Here is an 8,994-nt window from a genome sequence, read left to right on the forward strand (position 1 = left end):
AGCGCATGGCAACCTCTGCTTCCCTCTGCGAAGGGCCTATCTTTTACTTTTATCTTCTACCTTATGCAAGAGTCATGGTGATCTTCACCTTTCCTTTTTATATTTTATCCTTTGGCAAGCCCAGTATGTTGGAAAGATCCTGATATATATATATATATATATATATATATATATATATATATATATATATATATATATATATATATATATATATATATATATATCTAATTGGATGTAAGTTAGCATGAGTTATTATTGTTGACATTACCCTTGAGGTAAAAGGTTGGGAGGCGAAACTATAAGCCCCTATCTTTCTCTGTGTCCGATTAAAACTCCATAACCACAAGTATTGCGTGAGTGTTAGCAATTGTGAAGGGTTAAATGATAGTTGAGTATGTGGACTTGCTAAAAAGCTCTAACATAGACTCTTTCTAATGTTATGATAAATTGCAATTGCTTCAATGACTGAGATTATAGTTTGTTGGTTCTCAATAAAGTTTCTGATTCATACTTTGCATTGTGAATAGATTATTACTTGAGCATAAGAAATCATATGACAATATCTATATATGTTGCTGTTATAAGATTAATCATGATGCCCATATGTCTATATTTTGTTTTATCGACACCTCTACCTCTAAACATGTGGACATATTTATCGTTATCGGCTTCCGCTTGAGGACAAGCGAGGTCTAAGCTTGGGGGAGTTGATACATCCATTTTGCATCATGCTTTTATATTGATATTTATTGCATTATGGGCTGTTATTACACATTATGTCACAATACTTATGCCTATTCTCTCTTATTTTACAAGGTTTACATAAGGAGGGAGAATGCCGGCAGCTGGAATTCTGGGCTGGAAAAGGAGCAAATATTAGAGACCTATTCTGCACAACTCCAAAAGTCCTGAAACTCCATGAAAGTTATTTTTGAAAATAATAAAAAATACTGGAAGAAGAATCCACGTCAGGGGGGCCTCCACCTGTCCACGAGGGTGGGGGCGCGCCCCCTTGCCTCATGGGCCCCCTGTTGGCCCTCCGATGCCCATCTTCTGCTATATGAAATCTTTCGTCCGAAGAAAAATCAGAAGCAAGCTTTCGGGACGAGACTCCGCCGCCACGAGGCGGAACCTTGGCGGAACCAATCTAGGGCTCCGACAGAGCTGTTCTGCCGGGGACATTTCCCTCCGGGAGGGGAAATCATCGCCATCGTCATCACCAACGCTCCTCTCATCGGGAGAGGGCAATCTCCATCAACATCTTCACCAGCACCATCTCCTCTCAAACCCTAGTTCATCTCTTGTATCCAATTCTTGTCTCTAAGTGTGGGATTGGTACCTGTAGGTTGCTAGTAGTGTTGATTACTCCTTGTAGTTGATGCTAGTTGGTTTATTTGGTGGAAGATCATATGTTCAAATCCTTTATGCATATTAATACTCCTCTAATTATGAACATGAATATGCTTTGTGAGTAGTTACGTTCGTTCCTGAGGACATGGGAGAAGTCTTGCTATTAGTAGTCATGTGAATTTGGTATTCGTTCGATATTTTGATGAGATGTATGTTGTCTCTCCTCTAGTGGTGTTATGTGAACGTCGACTACATGACACTTCACCATTATTTGGGCCTAGAGGAAGGCATTGGGATGTAATAAGTAGATGATGGGTTGCTAGAGTGACAGAAGCTTAAACCCTAGTTTATGCGTTGCTTCATAAGGGGTTGATTTGGATCCACATGTTTCATGCTATGGTTAGGCTTACCTTAATACTTCTTTTGTAGTTGCGGATGCTTGCAATAGGGGTTACTCATAAGTGGGATGCTTGTCAAAGTAAGGGCAGCACCGAAGCACCGGTCCACCCACATATCAAATTATCAAAGTACCGAACGCGAATCATATGAACGTGATGAAAACTAGCTTGACGATAATTCCCATGTATCCTCGGGAGCGCTTTTCCTTATATAAGAGTTTGTCCAGCCTTGTCCTTTGCTACAAAAAGGATTGGGCCACCTTTCTGCACTTTATTTACTTTTGTTACTTGTTGCTCGTTACAAATTATCTTATCACAAAACTATCTGTTACCTATTATTTCAGTACATGCAGAGAATACCTTGCTGAAAACCGCTTATCATTTCTTGCTGCTCCTCGTTGGGTTCGACACTCTTACTTATCGAAAGGACTACGATAGATCCCCTATACTTGTGGGTCATCAGCAAGTCTCTTTACTCGTTCCATAATGCATCATCCCGCAACTAACTCATTAGTCACATTGCTTGCAAGGCTTATAGTGATGAGCATTACCGAGAGGGCCCAAAGATACCTCTCCGATACACATAGTGACAAATCCTACTCTCGATCTATGCCAACTCAACAAACACCATCGGAGACACCTGTAGAGCATCTTTATAATCACCCAGTTATGTTGTTACGTTTGATAGCACACTAAGTGTTCCTCCGGTATTCGGGAGTTGCATAATATCATAGTCATAGGAACATGTATAAGTCATGAAGAAAGCAATAGCAATAAACTAAACGATCATAGTGCTAAGCTAACGGATGGGTCTTGTCCATCACATCATTCTCTAATGATGTGATCCCGTTCATCAAATGACAACACATGTCTATGGCTAGGAAACTTAACCATCTTTGATTAACGAGCTAGTCTAGTAGAGGCATACTAGGGACACTCTGTTTGTCTATGTATTCACACATGTACTAAGTTTTCGGTTAATACAAGTCTAGCATGAATAATAAACATTTATCATGATATAAGGAAATACAAATAACAACTTTATTATTGCCTCTAGGGCATATTTCCTTCACTCGGCAGCCGAGGCATTACCCTCCAGCGCCGTTTTGGCGGACTCCCGTACCGCCCCGTGGCCCAGAGAGACCCTTCGGGACAGCACTTCGGCGTCGTCCATGGCGGTTGGCAAGGAAGCTCGCGGAGGCGACTCGCTCTCCATCATCCCCGGATCCAAAGAATTCCCCTCCGATGACAGTTGGGGGAGATCGCGGGCCGGACTACACCATACAATGTGTTAAGACCACAATTATAAAGACTGAACTTACGTGAGGCATCTTCAGATACTTACGATGTGGCGAGGGGCTTCGGCCTGGGGCGCTACTCGGGAATGGCTTCGCCGTCTGAATCCGAGCCATCTGGGAGGGATATTTTTCCCCTTTTGGGCGCCTCCGTCTCTGGGTCTTCGGAGGTCGCCCTCTTCTTCTTCCTCCCTTTCGGGGGAGAATTACTTTCTGCCTCCTCCTCCTCCTCTTCATCTTCATCTTCCTCGTGGGAGGAGTGAGTTTCGGTCTCTCCGGACACTGTGTCCGAAGTACCTTTACGGTGGAGGCCACCTTTGGCCTCCTTGATCTTCTTCTTGGCCTTTTTCTCTGGCGCCTGATAGGGCACCGGGACCAGCATCCTCATCAACAGAGGGTCAGCTGGGTTTTCGTTGAGTGGAGCCAGACACCTTATCCGCTCCGCCTTCTTTATCCAGCCCTGTTTAAGGGATGGAATTCTCAGTGCACCCCCTGGGATTAATGAACTAAGTTATGTTCAGAAATTGAGCACTTACCGGGGAAGCCGGATGATTGCAGTCGAGGTCTATGTCCTCGGACGTCTTGGGCCACGACTTTTGAGTCTTGAAGAGCAGCTTCCAGATCGCTTCGTGCGTTGTGCCGAAGAATTGCTGCAGGGTCCGCGACCCTTCCGGATTGAACTCCCACAGGCGGAGAGGCCGGCGTTGGCAGGGAAGGGTTTCGCGGATGAGCATGACCTGAATCACGTCAGTGAGGCTGGTGTCCTTCTCTATGATACTTTTGGTACGCTTATGCAGCATCAACACCTCGTCGGTTGATCCCCAATCCAGACCCTTGTTGGTCCATGACGCAAGCCGCAGCGGGGATCCGGATCTAAAAGCAGGAGCGGCCGACCACATGGTGCCGCGAGGGTTCGGTGATGTAAAACCACTCCTGCTACCATGTCTTGACGGTCTGTAGAAAGGCCCCTCTGGGCCAGATAAGATTGGGGAGTTTGCTCACCATGGCGCCGTCGCAATCCACGTGCTGACCGTCGACCACCTTCGGCTTCACATTGAAACCGTTGAGCCACAGGCCAAAGTGTGGGGGGATGCGGAGGAATGCCTCACACACGATGATGAATGCCGAGATGTGGAGGAAGGAGTTCGGGGCTAGATCGTGGAAATCTAGCCCGTAATAGAACATGAGACCGCGAACAAAGGGGTGGAGGGAAAACCCTAGTCCTCGGAGGAAATGGGGGATGAACACGACCCTCTCACCAGACTCTGAAGTGGGAACGACTTGCTCTTTAGCAGGGAGCCTGTGTTTGATTTCCGCTGTCAAGTACCTCGCCTAACCGAGCTCCTTGATGTCCTTCTCCGTTACAGAGGAGGCCACCCATTTTCCTTGAGAGCCAGATCCGGACATGGTTAGAGTGTTTGCTGGCGGCGGAAAAGATTGAAGCTTGGGCGTTGGAGCTCAAGGACGAAAGGGCTGAGGAAGAAGAAGGAGTGGGGTAAAAAGGTGGGTTCTTATCCCCTTATAAAGGCAGTGAATATCAAGCGCCCCCTCATAAGCCTTAAAACTTGCCTATTGCCGAGGGGTCGTGCAAACGGCACGGTTGGAATACCCAAACCCGTATATATGAGAATCCCGTGATAAGGAGACACGATCTCTGCTTTGACAAGACATGTCAATGACCACGCCTCGAAACGCGAAACAGGAGGCCACAAAACGGTTCAGAATAATAATAAGGCCAGACATAACGTCTCGCCAAAAATGTTGTCAGTGGACATGACTTATTTTGTTGAAGTATTTTGCCCTTGTGGTTCAGGGTTGTAACTGTTATACAGCGTCGGATATAGTTCTCTTGTTCAACAGCTTTGGAGTATTCGGAATAGGATCCCGCCTTGCAATGCCGAAGACAATCTGCGCGCCGGACACATCTCATTGAAGACTGGTTCAGGGGCTACTGAGGGAGTCCTGGATTATTGGGTCCTCGGAGATCCGGCTTATGTGACATGTGCCGGACTGATGGGCCGCGAAGGTACAAGATAGAAGGCCTTCCCCCGTGTCCGGATGGGACTCTCCTTTGCGTGGATGGCAAGCTTGGCGTCTGGATGTGAAATTTCATTTCTCTATAAACCGACTCTGTACAACCCTAGGCCCCTCCGGTGTCTATATAAACCGGAGAGTTTAGTCCGTAGAGGCTATCACAAATCATACAGGCTAGACATCTAGGGTTTAGCCATTACGATCTCGAGGTAGATAAACTCTTGTAACCCCTATACTCATCAAAGTAAATCAAGCAGGAAGCAGGGTATTACCTCCATTAAGAGGGCCCGAACGTGTCCCCTGCGACCTGTTACCTTCGATCCTCAGGCGCACAGTTCGGGACCCCCTACCCGAGATCGGCCAGTTTTCACACCGACAGCTGTCACCGAAGAAGTGCTCAAGATCGGAACGAATCGCCGGGATATTACCACCAGAGCAAGGCGCTCGGGCAACCGCGAACGTCTTCCGATCTGCACCCGAACAAGGTGTGCCGCCGCCCCCTTATATCCGCACCGCCGCCGCGAACAGGGAGGGTAGGGTGGGATTTTACGAGAGGACCCAACCACCCTGTCTCAACTGTCCGATTCGCCGCCGATAAACTGCGCTGCCGAGGAGAGGACTGGCGTCTGATACCCTTGTCAGGACCCTGATCTATTGCAGTGGTAATTCGAGATCTCGTCCCAGATTTGGAGACGGATCGAGAAGGGATGAGGGGAAGAAGAGGAGAACATGAACCCTAGCTACCTTTACTCTAGAGATATGAGATAACTTTTCTTCTTGCCTTGCATTTCCACAGCGCACAGCTTCTAACCAGCTGGTTCTAGGATTACAACAGTAAAGGTAAATTTGCCACGCAGGGCAGTTATAGTAACTTTTAAATTACATTGGTTCACGTGTTTTTACTAACACACTCTCATCTAGGTCGTTCGTTGGTGTTTATCCTCTTCTGTCCACCGTTGGATAACTAACGAAGCGGTTCCTTCAGTCTTCGTCAGTTACGCTTGTGCTGCAGTTTTCTTCAGTTAGCTTCAGGTCCAGACACACACTTGCTGCCGCCAGAAACTAGTTACTCAGCGGCAGCAGCGGCCACCGGCTTTGCAGGGAGGCCAGAGGACGGAGGACAGAGGCAGGGGCACAGCCGGGCAGGGCAGGCGCACGAGGGAGCGGGTGGAGCGGTGGAGCCGAGGGCCAGGCGGGCGGCGAGGAGAGGCGGGCTGGGCTCTGCCCGACGGCTGCGAGGTCGGTGAGCCTGTGAGACGAGGAACGACGGCTGGGATGCTGTGCGAGTGCGAGGGCGTCGGGAGGAGGCGGCTGTTCTGCTTGATGTGGACGAGACGAGGGCACGGCTGCGTTGGCTGGGTCAATCAGTAAGTGTTATTGGGCCGATTTTTCTCTGGCCCAATTAGAAATCTGTAGGTATGTAGGCTGATGCAAAACCCTAGGGTGGGCCGCGGCCCACCCTGTAGCTCTGCCCCTGACTTCGTCGTGGAAACCTCCATCAGAGTCCATGGTCGCCCACGTGATGCCATCCTTGACGAGAATTTTGTAAATCACCCTGTGAGCGGCAACCGTAGCTCGCCTAGAGCAGGAGCCCATTGGTGAGCAGTAGGGGAAGGCTAGGTGCGGTGCATCCAGCGGTGATGTCGGCGACCTCGCAGCGTCGATAGAAGCCCTGGGGAGGGAGATGTAGACGTCCTCATCGGGATCAACGTGGAGCTTGTCCACGAGGCGAAGAACGTCACCGGCGCCCGCCCATAGGATGCTGCTGCGCCCGTCGACAATTCATCGCAGCTATCCTGCTTGTTGTCGGTGAGATCTTCCACTGGATCAAGAACCATGGCCGGCGGCGGCGGTCAGATCGATCCAGCTCGGGCTGAACCGCCTCGAGCGCCACCACCACGGGGCGCATCGACCTCGAGCGAGCTCTGCGCTGCACTCGCCATACCTGTTACCACGATCTCGACAAATCAGGTGGTTCGCGCAAGGAGGAGGTTCTTATAGGACGAGGGCGGATGGGTTGCCATGGTGGAGGAGGATTCCTCGAGTCCGGAGTATGGGTTGAAGAAGGCGAGAATTCACAAGAGTGCTCGTCCTCGCCTGCTCCCGGTATTGTCTACTGTTCTTTTCTGATAGACCCGGCACCATTACGTCAGTGGGCCAGATATTGATTTACTGTTGCTCTGAGTTATTCAGCAGAGCCTCCGTAACGTCGTCCTGGCACAGGAGGCCAGCTCCGTCTTGTGCCCGCGGCCCTGTTCAAGCGCATGCTGCCTTCGCAAATACGTGAGCATTTTTCTCCAATGTTTGAACATGACGTGAGCACGCTGCCTTCGCAATATACACGCGAATATCTTCAAGCTGGCGATTAGGCGAAGCAGCTCCGTCTTATCGAATGACGTGAGCAAGACGTGAGCATGCTGCCATATGTCAGCATTTTTCTCGAATGCTTGAACATATTTTTTATTTGCGAACTTTTTTGAACTCGTGAACAATATTACAGTTGTGAAACTTTTTTTTGATACGTGAACATTCTTTCTCGAATACGTGAACATATTTTTGCATTCCCGAACTTTTTTGAATTTGCCGCCAACATGTTTCAAATTGGTGAGCATTTTTTGTAGTGGTGAACATTTTCTTCAATCCGTGATTTTGTTTGAAGACGTTAACATTTTTTTATTTTGCAAAAAGTTTTTAATATGTGAACATTTTATGAATTTAGGATTATTTTCTGATTTTGCGCACGTACATTTCTTGAATTCGTGAACATCTTATGAATTCACCATGAACATTTATGGAATTCATGAATGTTTTTCTAATTTTCTGCGAACATATTTCCAATTCTCAAATATTTTTGAATTCATGAACAAATATTTGAGTTCAGAACTTTTTTTGAATACAAGAACATTTTTTCCAGTATACTTGAACATATCTTGAATTCACAGATATTTTTAGAATCGCCACGAACTTATTTCGTATTCGCGGAGATTGTTTGAAACCAAGGACATTTTATGAATTCATTGCGAACATATTTCGAATTCGCATATAATTTTTGAATCTGCGAACAATGTTTGAGTACGTTAAAAAAATTGAGTACATGAATTGTTTCAGAATTCTTGACGAATTCATGAACATTTCTGAATTCGTAAACTATATTCGAATTCACAAAAAAAATTGAATACTTCAACATTTTTCTAGAATACTTGAACATATTTTGAATTCGCCAACGTTTCTTGAATTTGCCGTGAACACATTTCGTATTCGCAGACACTTTTTAAACCATGAACATTATTTGAATTCACCGCCAACATTTATCGAATTCACAAATGTTTTTTGAATCAGTGAACAATATTTTTCAAATACGCGAACCTTTTTGTATTCACAAACAAATTTTCCGATTCGCAAACATTTTTATTAAACTATGAACATTTTTGGGAAATTCATGAACATTCTTTATTTGCACTAACTTTTTGAAAATTAAAAACACGTTTGCCATTATTTTTTGTTGCATGCGCGACCCAAACATTCGAACAATTGTTAAGATTGAATAACTGCCGTCACGGCCCACGTGTAGACGAGAACCTCAGGCAAATCAATTTAGAGCATCTACAACAGAACTTTGCAAATCCGGCCCCTCAAACGTCCGCGGACGCGAGCGGGCGCGTCCATGAATAGTGACCGATCACACCTCAGATTAGTCATTCTGCATCCGCCTCTCTCCCATTTAATCTCCTAAATCTAGCAAAAAAAATCCTACGTACTACATACTACGTACAACGACAGGCACATCAAGTGTGTCTTGGCGAAATGGACTTGCAACGACAGGCACATCATGTGTGTCCGGGCTGACTCCTTGCACACCAGCAAGCCTGTCAATGAACTCAGTGTACAGGACTCCAGCATCTTCATCAAGGTTGCCA

This window comes from Aegilops tauschii, chromosome 5 (assembly GCF_002575655.3).
Source record: "Aegilops tauschii subsp. strangulata cultivar AL8/78 chromosome 5, Aet v6.0, whole genome shotgun sequence".
Classification (NCBI taxonomy): domain Eukaryota; kingdom Viridiplantae; phylum Streptophyta; class Magnoliopsida; order Poales; family Poaceae; genus Aegilops; species Aegilops tauschii.